This window comes from Lissotriton vulgaris, chromosome 8, assembly GCF_964263255.1.
Source record: "Lissotriton vulgaris chromosome 8, aLisVul1.2, whole genome shotgun sequence".
NCBI lineage: Eukaryota > Metazoa > Chordata > Amphibia > Caudata > Salamandridae > Lissotriton > Lissotriton vulgaris.
This window is the reverse complement of record NC_141696.1, coordinates 1,489,514,450-1,489,531,186: the sequence shown is the minus strand read 5'-3', so window position 1 is coordinate 1,489,531,186 and position 16,737 is coordinate 1,489,514,450. Positions and strand designations below refer to the sequence as shown.

At 45.2% G+C, this 16,737-nt stretch overlaps 1 long non-coding RNA gene across 2 annotated transcripts in view; it reads right to left on the bottom strand.

Annotated features, from left to right (window-relative positions):
* Positions 1 to 1,651: 1,651 nt before the first annotated feature.
* LOC147698981 (uncharacterized) overlaps positions 1,652 to 16,737 on the bottom strand; it is a 54,262-nt gene continuing 39,176 nt past the window's right edge. For both annotated transcript variants that reach the window (XR_015299242.1, XR_015299243.1), the window contains exons 2-3: positions 8,489 to 8,589; positions 1,652 to 4,114 (exon numbers count right to left, since the gene is read on the bottom strand). This is a non-coding gene — a long non-coding RNA (uncharacterized LOC147698981). The remainder of the gene's footprint in view (positions 4,115 to 8,488; positions 8,590 to 16,737) is intronic.

Here is a 16,737-nt window from a genome sequence, read left to right as displayed (position 1 = left end):
CTCGTCCTCAGCATCCCCCGGCAGGAACATATCAGCCAACACCTACGAAGACTCCACTGGCTCCCCTTGGAGGAAAGAGTCAACCTCATAATCCTCAATCACGCCTACAAATGCCTACCCAACAAAGGACCCAAATACCTCAATGACAGAATCAACTTCCACGTACCCAAAAGGAACCTCCAAACTTCCAACCTCGCACTGGCCGAAACCCCGCGCATATACAGGGCCAGAGCAGGCGGACGATCCTACTCTCACATTGCAGCCAAAACCTGGAACGAACTACGGGCCGACATCAGATGCACCCATCCCCGAGCACCTTCAGGAAGCCCCTCAAGACCTGGCTCTTCGGTTAACAGATCTGCCCCCCCCCCCCCCCCCCCCACCCCTCAGCGCCTTGAGACCCTCACTGATGAGTAGGGCGCTTACAATTCCCCTGGTTGATTGATTGATTGATTTAGCACATTAAACCACTTAATAATGATAACAATATTTAAAGAGGGTGAAACCATCAATCCATACCTAACATTCCATACACGTAGAAACACAGAAGGGGAATATAACATTTTTACACCATGATTTTGGAATGGGAATTATCCATCTACACCTCTGCGTCAAGAAACCTCTGGATAGTGGTAGCAAGAGACCTCACTCAGCATCAAAGTTATCAGGAACTTTCAGCTACTGGATGTTTGCAGCCCTCATAGCACCCTTCAGATACTTCAACTGCATCTCCATGCCTATTGATACAGGTACCACACAGATGTGTAAATAACTTGTTGTCTCTTAGGAGGACTCCAACAACTATAATGAAGATTCCATTGGAGAGATTTGTGGCGTCACTTATTGCAGATCCTCCTCTATATTCTACAATCTCTAATTCACAGACATAGAACAGATTGCATCTTTTGATGTCACTGTTTTGTCTACACTTGTTGTCATCCGTTGGAGGTCTTGCAATGCTTCCAAAATAAGGGATTCACTGTTCACTCCACGAGCCTCATGTTGCTTCCTCTCTGGTTCTACCTCAGACCTTCTTTGCAAACTGTACCCAAAAAATGTTTTTGGGTCCTTATTGTTGTTACCCTACTTCCCCTTACCTTCTTTGGATGGCATGTTAACATGAGGGTCTATCCACACTCTACTGTCTGTTTGCCGAGGCACCCCTACTCCTAGGGATAAATGCAATGCAATTCATTTGAAGAGGTATGCACAGACAGTTACTACTTCACCTCACTTGCTCCATCTATGCCATCTTTCACCTAGTCTTCCTTACCACAGCCCCTACTAGGCACTAGATTGTTCCAGAGTTAGTGCAGGTTAGAGTACCCACTGGTTCTTCAGGCGCTCCCCCTAATCAGGATATGCTACTCCTGGTTATCACTTCAGCTGTATTTCCGTCACAGCTTCTCTTTCTGTACCTGCTTCCCAGTGGAGCACCATATTTGTTATCAGGCATGGCCAGGGGAGCACAGTTGCCGCTCGCTGAGGTTGAGCAGCCCTACTCCACTCAGGTGGATCTTCCTTTAAGTCACTCACAATTCCCCAAGGCCTACCAAGGCCTTTGACGGCTTACTTCCCCACATCCCAACTACAATCGCTGAACATGGCTGTCGAGTCTTGCCAATGACCCACGCCGAGACTGGTCAGCATTCAGTGTATTCTTTATTCTCTTGGTTGACTCATGCCCACGTGCACGTCAGTTCCCTCTGCCCTCGTCCAGTCAAGTGCCCGCCCCACTCCCTGACCGGAAGTGGTGTCCGGTCTCTGTCCCCTCCCCTAGGTCCGAGTGCAGGGTCCTAGTGCCCCTGACCCCAGGTCACTACATCTTCCCCCTTGTCACGAAAGAATGTGAAGATAGAGAGAGAGAGCTCTTTATGTATTGTGTCGCAAGGATAGAGGAAAAGAGAAAGATATAGAGAGAGAAAGAGAGAGAGCTAGAGAGAGTGATAGAGAGAGAGATTTATGGAAAATGGAAAGAATGGAGAGACATGTGGTCATCCCCATCACTACATTTCTTCAATCAGTCTTTTTGTCCATTTGCTCACTCTTTTTGAACAAGTCTCTTCCTCTTCTTTTTGTGATTCCTCTTCTTGTCCTTTACTCTTGTCCGTCCATCTTCCCTTCTTGTTTGTTGCTCTGTTTCTCTCCTGTGCTCCTGTGGTCTCTGCCACAGCGTCCTCTCTGTCTTCATTGATGGTCTTCACTTCTTTGAAGTGAGAACTGTTTTTTGTTATTCGGTATGGGCCTGCCTCCGCCGTGATCATTGGCCTCTTGACCTCCGTTACTGTTAGCTGGTCCTTGGAGAATGGACTGTCAGACTTTCTACTTTGCCGTTGACGCACTTTCACTTGGTCTCCCTGCTTGAGGTGCACTGTAAATGTATTGGGATTTATATAGCGCACGTATCACCCGAAGGCATCAAGGCGCTTGCCTTGGGAACCCGTCCTGGTATTCCCCTGTGAGATAACCCCAGCAGGGTATCCACAAGGTGAAAGCCAGGCATCCCGCCGCGAGGGGCCGTAGTGGAGATTAAGCAAGCTATTGCCCAGAGTTGCAGAGTGTGAACCCGTGAGTCGAGTAGGCACCGGAACGAGAATTATCGAGTCCGTGGAATTTTTGAGCCCAAGCCCTGCCGAGGCGGGGAATTGAACCCTGGTCCAGGACCGATCTCAGCTTCCGGGTTTGCCGCCTGTAGTGGCATGTCTTCTGGCGTCCGCGTATGTTTTCATTTTCTCAATGTGCCTCCTGGTCCCTGACAGCAATGCTGCTGTTCGCTTCTAGCTGTGGTAGCCGTGTTCTGCTTGTCCTTCCCAGCACTAACTCAGCTGGACATCTCCCTGTGGAGCTGTTGGAGGTGTTTCTATAGTCTCGTAATACTTGATAGGGCACCTGTCCTATAGAGATCTGTACCAGCTTTGCTCTTTGGACGGCTTTCTTTATGTTGCCCTTGAACCTCTCCACCATACCATTCGCTTGTGGCCACAGAGGTGTTATCTTCCTGTGATGAATGGAGGACCGTTGTCTGTCTTTAGTGTCTTTGGTGATCCCCAGGCTGCAAATATGTCATCTAGTACCGGTATCGTCGCGGTTGCTGATGTCGAGGAGACGTGGCGTACTATGGGAAACCTCGAGTATCTGTCAATGATCACGAGCAGGTAGTTGCCCGTGTCTTGCGGCCCATAGAAGTCTGCCGCCAACGTTGTCCAAACTGCCTTTGGAAGTTCAGACATTTGAAGTGGTTCCGGCTGCGCTGGCTGGCCTGTTGGATGACAGATGTGATAGCTCATTATGGTGTCTTCACCATTTTGTCTAGACCAGGGAACCATACCTTCTCCCATAGCATCTTCTTTGTCGCGACTATGCCTCTGTGCGCCTCATGTGCCAAACTGACAGTCCGTCGACGTAGCCCTCTTGGCATTACTATCCTTGTTCCTCGCATTAGTATGCCACTTTCAGTCTCTGATAGTTTGTCGTGTATCTTTTTGAATGCTATCATTTCCTCCTTGTTGACTCCGTCCCCCTTTGCGCAGTTGTTGTTGACGTGTCTCTATCTTTGCTGTCTTTTTGTTGCTTTCACCGCTTGCATTGTGTCGTCCTTTTCTGTCTCCTGTTCTAGTTCAGCCAGTTTTATCGGCGCCGGAGTGTTCTGTCTTAGTACGAAGTTGAGGTATTCTTCTGCCATTGAGGTCTTCTCTGGTGCCTGTGGTAGGGGGTGTCTAGACATGTAGTCAGCCGGGTTGTGCTCTTTGCCTGGCTTGTGCACTATCTTGAAATCGTAGTCCATCAGTCTTATGCCCCGGCGCTCAATGCAAGGCGGCATCTTTGCATTCGGATTGCCATATATTAACCAAAAACTGCAGCTGACTATACGTTTAGCACCTCAATCATAGTGTCCATAAGATATTAGAGTCCTGTGCCAGTAGCCTCCGAGACCTGCTGCAGTTGGGTCCCACTGGAAATCCAGAGACACAAATTGAAGAAAATGGAGGCAGCACCAGGGATGAAGTCACATTAGCCAATATGTTCCAGTCAAATTTCTTTTATTCTTCTTTAGATTATAACAACAGGACAACAGCCAATGCGTTTCGTTCCCTTTGTTGGAACTTCATCAGGGCTGAAATCAACGTAAAACAATACATAAATAACCACATACAAAGTACATAAGACCAAATACAAACAAAGATACATTCAATCAACATGACACACCTATATATATGTATAAAAAAGTCAAAGGACACACATACTATAACACCATATGGCGCTAAAACCTAATGTGACCACAAAGGACAAGACCAACAATCAATTAACAGAGACAATGTCTAAAAACACTGATACCTGAGACAAACCATCATGATAGCCAAAACATATTGTATGTAATTGGATATGTAGGTTCATCTATCAATTGCAACATAATCGTACAAATATAAGTGAACGGACACCCAAAAGCAAATATACATATATACACATGTATATACAAAAGCAAAAGAATATAAACATAGTGAAGGAAAAAACCCACACCAATATCTTCTGGGTAGATACCCATAAGTTAGAACATCACAATACAATATTCTCACATCTGTGAGGTTTAACCCAAACACAACAAAGAGAAGAAAAAAGAGAGAGAAAGGGAAGAGAGGGGGAGAGGAGAAAAAGAGAAGAGAAAGAGAGGATAGCAGGAGAGAAGAAAAAGAGGAGAAAGAGAAGAACAAGAAGGAAACAAGCATTTACAATGCAATGGTTTCGCCTTTTGAAAAGTTTGAGCTATTGGCATTGTAAATGACAACATTTGTATTTATGTGTTGGTTTTCGAAAACAGATAAATAAATGGCATTGTCATTTACAATGCCAATAGTTTAATCTCTGGCAAATGCCACACAAAAACACACAGACCCACACACACACAGACCCACACACACCAACAGAGCCCCACATACACACAGGGCCACCCACACACACAGAGCCACACACACACACAGCCACACACACAGAGCCTCAGCTCCATAAAGGCGTACTCAAAGATAAGGCTCTCCCGAGCTCTTCATCAATTATTTCGATTTGGGATTCAGAACTACAGGAGTACTAGTTAATATGCTTATAAATACTTTGTGGAATACGTTCCACAAAAAGAATGTAAACTTTGCATTATCTGCATCGAGCTTAGCAATGGCATTTAGGCATACAGTAAACATCATGTGTTTAGTGGGAGCAGACACAAATGAAGTTTAAACACTCAAACAAATGCTGTAGTAAAATTTGTATTTTCCAATTGAACACACACAGTAGTTTATAAAACAAAAGACAAACTCGCCTCCCAAAACCTGCGTATCACCACAACCCAAGGTAACACCAGAATTAACAATATAGCACAATGAAAAAAAACACACGCACATACAATAAGCACGGTAGGAATGTTGGTTAAATGAGCAGCATTTTAGACACCCCCGGTAAGCTGCTGTGCCTATTACAAAAGCTGTGCATACCACCTTAACACACTTTCACAACACATGGTGATACATTTGACACATACGTGACCTTTGCGCAGTGTGATCTAGAGTGAGGCAAATAATTGTATAGATGTGTAGTCTAAATACATTTATGACACACTGATAGGCAATGCCTTCAGCCTCATCTCCACAGCTCTCTATGTGTGCGCCATCATGATCACATAGAAGGAACTACGTTATCAGTGTATAACAGCTACATTTGAAACTACACAGTACTGAATCATGCCATGCAGAAAAAAAACAATCCTTTTACGAGGTGCACAGTGAAGTAAAGAGAAAAATTAAACCAGAGCAATATCATTTATTTGGGCGCTATGGAATGGAGCAGGGCCCGGCTGACCTATATTTGTATCTTTCAATGGCAGAAGTGCTGCTCGACAAGTGAGTGTGTGGGTTGGTGTTTAGGCTTTCTGTGGGATTGTTAGATGGCCTCGGGGGATGGTTTTTAATGTTGATTTACCTGATATTAACACAGATGTTCTCTGCAGCAAGCACAAAGGCGTGTTGTCTCCCATGCCTTGCAAAACACATATACTTTTTATTAATCTTTTGCGATTTTTCATAGCCTGAACTTGGCCTAAGGGCATTAGAGCGCTGTACATTTGCACCAATTACATTACAGAATGCGGGTGCATTTTCGAGGGGCGGGGGGGAATAGACAGCGAGCTTTTACAAGTTAAAAACAGACCGATTTTCAAATGGGGTAAACCTTTTCTATTTGAAATGGGGCCCTGGTAGGCATGCCAGGTAGAACACACCAGGGGTTAGCATAAAGTAGTTTAATGCTAGTGTCTGCATGCATTGGTCACTCATTGCCAACGGCTCGACAAGCCACTGTATACTGGAGCACAGTCGGATATAAAGTAAACGCAGCTGGCCTACTTTGGCTTGCTGTGCGCTGCTCCCCCAGCCAATAACGATGTTACTTTGTAATAAAGTACTTAGTTCCCGCAGCGCAATCAAAAAACAAAAATAAGTTGCACTGACCGGCTTGATAGTGTGCTGCACAACAGCGAGCAGCACAGAGGAAAGCAACCTCTCTCTCCCCAGGAGATGCCTAGCACCTTTCAAGGCCAGTCACAAAGAGGCCTCCGCAGATTGCAAAACCTAAATTATCAGTACTTCAGCCTGGCAGCAGTAACTGCAGGGCAGGTGAGTGAAATCCAGCACTGAAGGCTGCGAGTGTTTCACAGTGCCTGTCTGTGGGTCAGAAAACGGTGTTCAGGCCACATGGCTGCCTATTCCTTGGCCCATGCAGAGTCCACTGAGCGATTGTCAAACATGTCCTAATAGTAATTACCCTTGTATGTGAAAGTGTGGGAAGGAGCTAAACACAGCTGTTAAAATACTAAGCAGCTTCCAAGGAAGAGAAAACACTCTGTTTCCAGGTGAGGCCAGATGGAGGATGCAAGGGGCTCAAGATATTGCATGCAAAAAGAGTGAAAAGGCAGTGATGAAATGGAAGGAGATGACGTGTGAGCTATGCCGAGGGAGAATTTCAGAAAGAAGTCAGGAGACAAGATACATATTATAAGTAATCCCCGTTGCCGCAACATGAAGCTATAAAAGCAAGTTCCACTTCATGTATTAAACGCGCACCAACGAGCACCTACCGGCACACGGGGGGTGGGCGAACAGACAGCGGGAGGGGGGCAGGAACACGAACAGCGGGAGGGGGGGCAGGAACGGGCACACGGACAGCGGGAGGGGGGGCAGGAACGGGCACACGGACAGCGGGAGGGGTTGCGGGAACAGACAGCGGGACATCGCGCAACCCACCCCTGCAAATGACACTTTCAAAATGGCCAAAACAAACATTTAAAAAAAATAATAAACCACCGCCGCATGACATGGGCAAAAGCCTAAAAATCGCCGGAACGCCCACGAATCTGCTCCGGCTATGACGGACAGATCTCTGTTCCAATGGCTAGCCTCCATTTATTGAGCTAGCCAATGGAACAGAGAGGCGGTGACCAAGCCACATACTGTTCTCATTAGATTTCGCCTGCGCCGAAAAGCTGCGCGATGCGCAGATTTCGACAGGCGAAACCTAAAAAGAGGGGAATGGAAAAAAGGGGGGAGAGTGTCAACCAAGATCAATTGTCACTTCTTATTTATCGCAGTTATTACGTATATGTTCAGTCCAAAAAATCCAAACCATTAAGCAATAACGGAAAAGAGAGGAAATACAGGAAAAACAGGGCAGAAATGAGTGATAAATATAGTAAAGCGAAGGCGTAGATAAAGAGAGGTATAAAGAAATATATATGTATGTATATATACTCTCATCAGAAGATTTCTGTGTAAAACAGATCTCACTTAAAATATCGAGGCGATGGCCAGCCCAACGATGCAGGCAGTGTAAGATCAGATTCCGTCCGGAGCATGTGAATGTCCCTAGATCCAATTTGAATAAAAGAGCTAATTGAATCTCAGGTTGATTCAAATAAGGGGGACACCATCTATATTGTACATAACTGGCAGTAGGCCATACTCTGATCTATGTAGAGATGTTCACATAAAGTATTCTATACATTGTTAACTGAATCTCACCTGAAAAATGTGTTGCACAATATTACGACTGATATCGGTTCGCTCTGATAGTTCCCTCACAGGTATCTGACAGAGTTTTATGTAATTAAAGGATCAAAAGAGTCCAGCCACTCAGATCTTAAGGGGTGTAAGTATATGACACAGAAGCCACTTGATAAGTGTATCCAAGGAGCATGATACAAATGAACTTATGTTTTTATAAAAATCTAAAACAGAAAATATGCTGGATTTCCACGGGGGAATTACGCTTACTTGTAACTGCGGTCAAGTGTCCACATATACAGGTATGAAATTATTATTGACGAATGGCATCCGCCCACTATCGTCTGACAAAGTATATCATAATATCATTAGTGTAAGAATATGTATCAACAAGGGACATTAGAGACATATAACTCTAAAAAGATTCCAATACAATCTGGCAATCCCACCTGAAACAGAAGTAGTTCTTGGGGAACTAGAAGCAGTAGTATGTGGCTACCAGCGAAACCCCAGGACGAGTGAAGTCATAATCTACTCCAGTCGATACAATCTGCAATGAGACAAGTCACACATAACTCAAACCGTCCATATGCTTTACATCTGTCAATATCAGAAAGTGACTTAACCAATGTATGTCCCAAGAACCCAAACAGTACAAACAGCCATATATTCAATAGTCATCCTGCCGCATATCTGTACGCCTTTAATGACATCCACTGTTTACAATATTCAAAATGTCCCTATACTTTGGCATACTGCGAGCTACAAAGTGCAATGAGCATCCTTGTTCCCGGTTTCAAACACATGGATTTCTAGACAGGCATGATCTTAGAATAAAAACATACCGCCACAGATTTGTACAGACACAAAAACTAGTCATCACATGCCCCCATCGTACGAGGCACCGTGATACTGACACATTTCACCCCAGAGTTATCTTATCAAACCAATCTTCACATGTCCCCGCCAAAAGATACGCCGTGCATGGAGAGATACTCCCAGACCCACTTGTAAACCGGTTAATACTCACACAGTACACACCCTCCCAGGGCACTTACCTAAAGACACAACACAAATAAAGCAGCAGTAAGGGATAATTAAGAGCCACACAACCTAGCTATACATTAACTTGTGAATATATTCAAATTCGTGTTGCCCACCTCGTTAGTCCACTACCCTGGGACCCTACAATTATAGAACAGTAAAAAAAGCACAGAGAGGCAACATAAAAGTTAATAGAGATTAAATGCACAGCACATAAATCAGAACCGAATTCTTCCTTGATTTCAGAGTGATGACTCTTCAATAGTTTCTTTTCACCACATCAATTGTGAGGTGATGGTTCTAAACAGCCAACGCGTTTCGCCCCACAAGGGGCTTCCTCTGGGCAAATTCCACAACGCTCAAATCTTTGAGTAGTTCACTGTTGTCCCAAAATTATAATGTCTCAATACTTTAAAAAATACGAGGCATCAATCCATACAGTAAGGATGTCCTCAAGAGAACGCTTCCGATAATTTCCCCATTTGTTAGTGTCACATTCGTTGTATTCTTGGCCCGTTTTGCTAATGGTTCAAACTGTACAGTGAATTTCCCAAAAATCAAAAATGTCCATTAATTAAATACGATAGTTGACTCTCAAGAGGCGTGATTCACCGACCTTGCTGTGTGTCAGTGTTCCACCCAGTCGACTAGATCAAAACAAGCCACCAATGTTCTGATTTATGTGCTGAGCATTTAAGCGCTATTAACTTTTATGTTGCCTCTCTGTGCTATTTTGTACCCACTTACCTAAAGAGCAGTGGTCGAAGTGGGGAAAAAAAAGTAGGGGAACAGTGGGTGGAGAATCAGGGGGCGGGAATAACCGAAGATTGAATCAATGGGCGGAGTCAGGGGTATGGCTAGAAATTGCAAACCATACCAATTTTTAGTACGTTTAGCATTTCACTGACCAGTTACAGTTTATAACGTTATTTAATTAAAACAATGGATAAACATGTTTATTTGAGGTTTAATTCAGAAAAAGCAAACACTCATAGGGAATACAGGTTTATGTAAAGCGTGTGAAATATAAGCAGGAACAACATGTTACCTTAATGCTTTTACTCTCATTGTTCAGAAATCCATGATTAATTTTTGTCTCAAACATTGAGGTCATGAATACAGGGCTCCTCCTGTACACATGTGTTAAGCATTGCTCAGAAGAGAAAGGGACTCTTCAGGAGAATCTAGACTCACGGAAACCCACAAAGGCTCCTTCATATTCATGTCAGCCAGCTTGCTGCTCAATCATAATATAGCAAAAAGAACAACTGGTGGACAGAATGCAGAACAATGTCATACATTCACCCCAGTACAGAGATCTGGACCTAAATCCATTGTTTCTTTGCTTACCATGCCATTCCAATTTGCAGCCAGCCATATGCAAATCAGTCTTGATCCTGCACCCAATGGGAAAAGTCCAGCCCGTACTGCCAGGCCAGTTCCTCCCTGGACTGGAAACAAGCATCCTAGGACCGGTTTCAGGCTTTCAGCCCTCATCAGCCAGGATAGCTTGATTCCAGTGGCATGGAGAGCACGGGACTCACGTCTGAATATACCCGTCCCACTCGGGGTGACAAATGCAAAAACAACAGTTAATGGACAGAATGCAGAAAAATGGCATACATTCACCCCCACATGATGAGCAAAAGAATGATGGATTTAACCCAGATCTCTTGACTGGGGTGAATGTTTTGCTTTGTTCTGCATTCTGTGCATTCCATCCAATTGTTTGTCTTTAGTTTTCTCGCCCTACGTGCGCCAGGTATGCCCAGACGTGGGTCCTGGGCTCACTGTGCCACTGGAATCATGCTATCCTGGCTGAAGAGGGGGTGAAACCCCGAAACCGGTCCTAGGATGCTTGTTTCCGGTCCAGGGAGTACATGGCTTGGCAGTTTGGGCTGCACTGTAGTGAAGTAGTGTGGCTCACTGGTTAGAGGCGGCAGACCCGAGAGCAGAGGACGGCCCGGGACCAGGGTTCGATTCCCGGCGCGGCAGGTTTCTGGACCAGGGTCAGCGGACTCGATAATTCTCTCGCCTCGGTGCCCACTCTGATCAGCGATCACACTCGGCAACTCTGGGCATTAGCTTGCCTCATCTTCACTAACGGCCCCACCAGACCGCCGGGCATGCCTGGTCTCACCCTGGAGATACCCATTAAGGGACCATCTCTCAGGGAAGCCAGGAAGGGTTTTGCAGCGGTCGAAGCGCCTTGGGACCCTACGGGTAAGTAGTGCGCTATATAAATGCCAATACATTTACATTTCACTGTTCCCATGAGGCACAGGGTTAAGACTGATTTGCATATGGCCAGGTCTAAACTGGGGTGGTATGGTGAGCAAAAGAATGATGGATTAACCCAGATCTCTTGACTGGGGGTGAATGTTTTGATTTGTTCTGCATTCCGTCCATCAATAGTGTGTCTTTTTCTTTCTCGCCATAAGTGCGCCAGGTATTCCCAGACGTGGGTCCTGGGCTCACTGTGCCACTGGAATCAAGCTATCCTGGCTGAAGAGGGGTGTAACCCCGAAACCGGTCCTAGGATGCTTGTTTCCGGTCTGGGGAGGACCTGGCTTGGCAGTTCGGGCTGGACTGTTCCCATGAGGCACAGGGTCAAGATTGATTTGCATATGGCCAGGTCTAAACTGGGGTGGCATGGTGATCAAAAGAATGATGGATTTAACCCAGATGTCTTGACTAGGGGTGAATGTTTTGATTTGTTCTGCATTCTGTCTTTTGCCCTCTTGTTAAGAGGGACATGTTCAATGGAATGAAACCAGAATGTATGATCTCCTGGGTATACGGTGTTATAATGTTCAGTAATGGGATATCTGGAATCTCTCCCAATGATCGCCCTGCGATGTTCCTGGATGCGAAGTTTCAAAGGACGTATAGTACTGCCTACGTAGATCTTTCCACATCTGCACCCAAGAACATAGACAACATGTGTAGCATTGCAATTACTAAACTGATCGATAGCATGTGTTCTATCATTGTTGTAGGAGAAAGATAAGGTTTTGTTCTTACCCATCGCACAAACATTACAGGTTCTACAGGTGAATAAACCTTTTGGTATGGTGGGAAGCCAAGTTACACTTCTGGAGGGTGTCCGTAAAGATGTAATCGATGGGGAGTCACCTATATGTTATTTCAATTCAGGAATCATGGTCAAGAAGTGGCAATTTTTGTGACACACATTAAAGAGTTTGTCACTATGCATGCTATAGTGTGTAATGAACCTTGCTTTGACCATATTCTGTTGTGATTCCCTTTTAGATGGTTTGTCACATAAAGTGGCATCCCTGTCAATCATGCATATCCTAGCCTCAGCCTTATCCAAGGTTTCAGCATTATAGCCTTGTTTGAGGAATAATATTTGTACGGAAACTCGCTTGATCACTACAATTCCTCCTGACGTGGGTCAGTTCCCCAAAGGGTATATTCTTAATGACAGAACTCGCATGCGCACTTGACACATGCAGTACAGAGCTGCACAATGTCTCCTTCCGGTATAAAGTACTCTGAATAGTGCCATGTTCTATGTTAAATCTTATGTCCAAAAAGTTAATGCATTCCTTATGATAGGACATAGTAAACCTACCATTGAAAGCATTGCTGTTCAGATAAGCAAAGTATTGCTCCAAGTGTTCAATAGACCCTGACCACAAACATATTACATCATCGATGTACCTCCCCCAGTACACAATGTATTTAGTCCAGGAGGAGGCACATCTGGCCCAAGCGTGCTCCCTCTCGTACCACCCCATAAAGAGGCAGGCATAAGAGGGAGCAAACCTGATCCCATCTGGAACCAGCAGTTGTCGAACAAAAAGAAATTATTCAACAGTATGAGGAATAAAGTTCTGCATCCAGGAAGGAACGTGCAGCCATAACACCATATTTTCTGTCAATTCAAATATATAAACTTTCCACGTCAAGCGTGACAAAGATCAGTTCCTCCGACCATTCAAAATCCTTTAGTTTAACCAATATATCCTTGTTATCCTGATGTAAAATGAAAGAGCCAGGACATATTTATGTAGCTTTAAATCAACCTACTCAGGCAGCTTTTCAGTGGGTGAGCCCACCCCCGATTTTATTGGTCTACCAGGGGTGAACTGTCCCCCTTTATGTATTTTTGGTAGAATGTATATACATTGATAAGAGGGACAGTCTACCTGTAGGGATCTGTATTCGTCGTCCGTAATCAGACAACGTCTTTCCATTCACATAGCATCGCATTGATTTTATTTGTGATGCTTAGAACGGGGTTGTCCTTAATTTCCTTATAGGACCTGCTATCGCTGAGTTGTCGATTGATTTCTTTTAAGTAATCAAGACGGTTCATGACAACATTGCCGCCTTTGTCGGCTTCACGTATAACGATATCAGGGTCTCCCCTGAGTCGTTGCAACGCCTGTCGATCTGGGTATGTTAAGTTCATTTTAGTGCAAGGTCTGTATTTTTTTAAGACTTTCCAACCTGTGTAGGTCCTCCTCTACCTTCTTGTGGAAGGCATCAATGTTAGGGTGATATCCACAGGTGGGTATAAATTTGGATTTTGGGCATAGGCCACTGTCACCCGATACCTCCTGCATAATATCAAGTTCCCTCAGCAAGGCGGGAATGTCAGAGCATTCCTTCTCACAGATGGACAAGAAGCACTGACCATTATGCACATATGCAATCGTATGTGTACTCTCCCCCCTAGAGGGTGTAGGTCTTTAATGTTCCGACGGTCTGTTGGAAAAAAAATCTTTACGTTTTAAAATTCTAGTGAATTTTAAAAGATCAACATGAACATTTGCAAAATCTCCACTGTGTGGGACAAAAATTAAGACCTTTACTCAGGAGTTTTGTTTCTTCAATATCAAAGACTTTATTTGCGAGATTGACAACTTTCAAAACATAACACTCCCCACTCTGAGCACACTGATTTTCAGAGCAGCTTCCTAAGTCATCTATGTTTTTTTGGGTCTGGCTGATGCCTCCGCCTTCCCCCCTGTCCCTTTGGTACCTCCCCTTCCTCCGCCGACCTCCCCTCCTGGTTTTGGTTGTTCTCTTTTCTGTTGGAGTCGGTTTGATATTCACAATTTTGCTAACTCTTTTTGGAAAGAGGAGGCCCCTTCCCCTAAAGGGATCTCCTGAGTGGAAACCGAGGAAGATGCACTACTTGATGAAGAAACAGAAACATTCGCCCGTCTCTATAATCACGATCATCTCTTTTTATTTTTCTCAATTTCTTGTCCTTGAGATAAACTTGGTGGTTTTCCATCACTTGTTTGAAGATCGCATAGTTTTTCTCTATGAGCTCCTTCTACCCCATCTAATTTATTCCCCTTTCTACTGCCTCAACCTCCACCCGTAACTTCTCCCCTTTTTCCATAGCATGCCTCACTAAGATTTCCATCATTATCCGCAAAGCTCCCTCAAGATTTCCTTCCCACTCCTTTAACAAGTTTTCACTGAGTTCCTCAAAGGTGGGGAAGATAAGTGATTGCCATATATTGTCACTGGAGCCTGATGGTCAGTGACCATGGTAAATGGTTTTCCGTAAATGAACATGTGATAGTGTTTGCACGCCTAGACGACTGCTAAGCTCTCCTTTTCAGGTTGTGAGTATGCTCTTTCAACATCAGACAGACTTTTGCTTGCGTATGCAACAATTTTTCTTTGCGAGTCTCTCCCTGGCAGGTGTTGTGCTAAAATTGCCCCTAGTCCTACCGGGCTGGAGTCTATGGTCAGCTCGGAGCATAGCAGCGGATCGAAGTAAGGAAGGTGGTCTACGGCCATCACGAACTGTCTGATGGCTTCAAATGCCCAGCCACACTCTTGTGACCAGATGAACTTTTGATCCTGCTTTGTTAGGTCCCGGAGTGGTGTGCTCACCGTGGCGAAATCTTTTATGTAGCGGGCACAGTAACTAGCAAGACCAAGAAAAAACCTCACTTCTGCAACATCTATTGGAGGATTTGCCTTTTTTTAATATCTCTACCTTGCTGGGGTCTGGCCTTGTTCCTTTTTTAGAGAAGATATGCCCAAAGAACACCAGTTCACTTCTTCCCAGCCAGCATTTGTCAGTTTTTAACGTTAGTCATGCTTGTTCAAGCTGCAGGCATAATTCACGTAGGGCATTGTCATGTGCTTGATCGGACCGACCAAACACCAGGATGTTGTTGCTGTAGTTTAGACTGTTCTTTACCGGCCAGATCACCTGCTTTATTGTTTCCTGAAATATCTCTGCAGCTGATGATATGCTGAAACTCAGTTGCTTGTAGCGGAACAGGCCCATGTGCGTGGAGAACGTGGTGATGTATCTCGATTGCTTGTCGAGCTCCAGTTGATGGTACCCTTTGCACAGGTCCAGCTTTGAGAATCGGCATGCTCCAGTGAGGGAGCTTATCATGTCGTTTAGGTGTGGCCCAGGGTGGCGTTCTCTTTCAATGGCTGTGTTTGGTATCTTCTTGTCCACGCATATGCGGATTTTTGAGGTGTTATTTTTTGGAACCGCCACTATGGGAGACACCCAGGGAGTCGCCCCTTCTGCAGGCTCAATGATGTCCTGTGCCAACAGACTCTGTATTTCCTCTTCAACCTGAGGTTGTAGGTGTATGGGCCCTCATCGGTGATGCTGCTCCACAGGTTTGACTACCTCATTGATGTGCAATGTTATTTGTTTCCCTTTTAGCCTCCCTAGGCTTTGTAGTATGGCTGGATATTCATGTAGAATGTTCCGTTTCTCCGGCATGTGGTATATCATGGTCAGGAGGCCCATTACCTGCGCTGTGACATTGCTCAGTAGGCATGGTGCAGGGGTGTCTCCCCGTAGCACATGTAGCTCTTCTCTGCATGACCGGTCCTTGTACGTTACTGTTTCTATGAACTTCCCCATGTTTTCCATCAGCTTCTTCGAGCCCCAGGTGAAAACGTCGACCATCGATGGTGATAGTGGTGGTCTTATCTTCATCTTCTCGTACTCCGACATGCACATGATGTTGCACGTGGCCCCACTTTCAAGCACGAAGCATGTGCTGTGGCATCCTACTTCAATCTCCACTGTTGCTGTTTTTTTTATTTGTTGCTTCTCCACAGCGTTGATGTGCTCGGGCCTTCGTTCTTGGGTGCATCTGATGTGAAATACAGTCGTTCTGCCCTTTCCGACGCGACTGTTCCTCCCGATTCACCTGAGGAGCTGCGATTTGCCGTCTCCATGTGCCTGCCTGCTCGTTACTGCTCGCGGTCTTGCCGGTCTTCCCCGCTCATTTTTAATCTGTCTACTCATGCAGGCACTCGCACAGTGATTGTCTCTGTTGCCCTTTCTGCATTTCTGGCCCATTGCCGGGCACGCACTGACAGGTGGGAAGTCAAGGCCGCAACGGTAGCAAGTTCTTTCTTGTCTCTTCGTTGGTGGTGGCAGTGTGCTGTCCTTTTTCTAGCTGCTTCCCATTATAATCTACTATTTTTGCCCTGCTCCATCTCTTTGGTGTGTGTCGTTGCTCTTGCTTCTGCTCGGGCCATTGTCAGTATTTTCACCAGCGTCATTGGTTCCTTCAGAATACGTGCGCGGAACTACACGGACTGGCAACCTTTGATGATGCTCGATCGTATCGCTTGTTCATTGTCGAACTTGTCAAATTCGCAATACTTTACTAGCTTT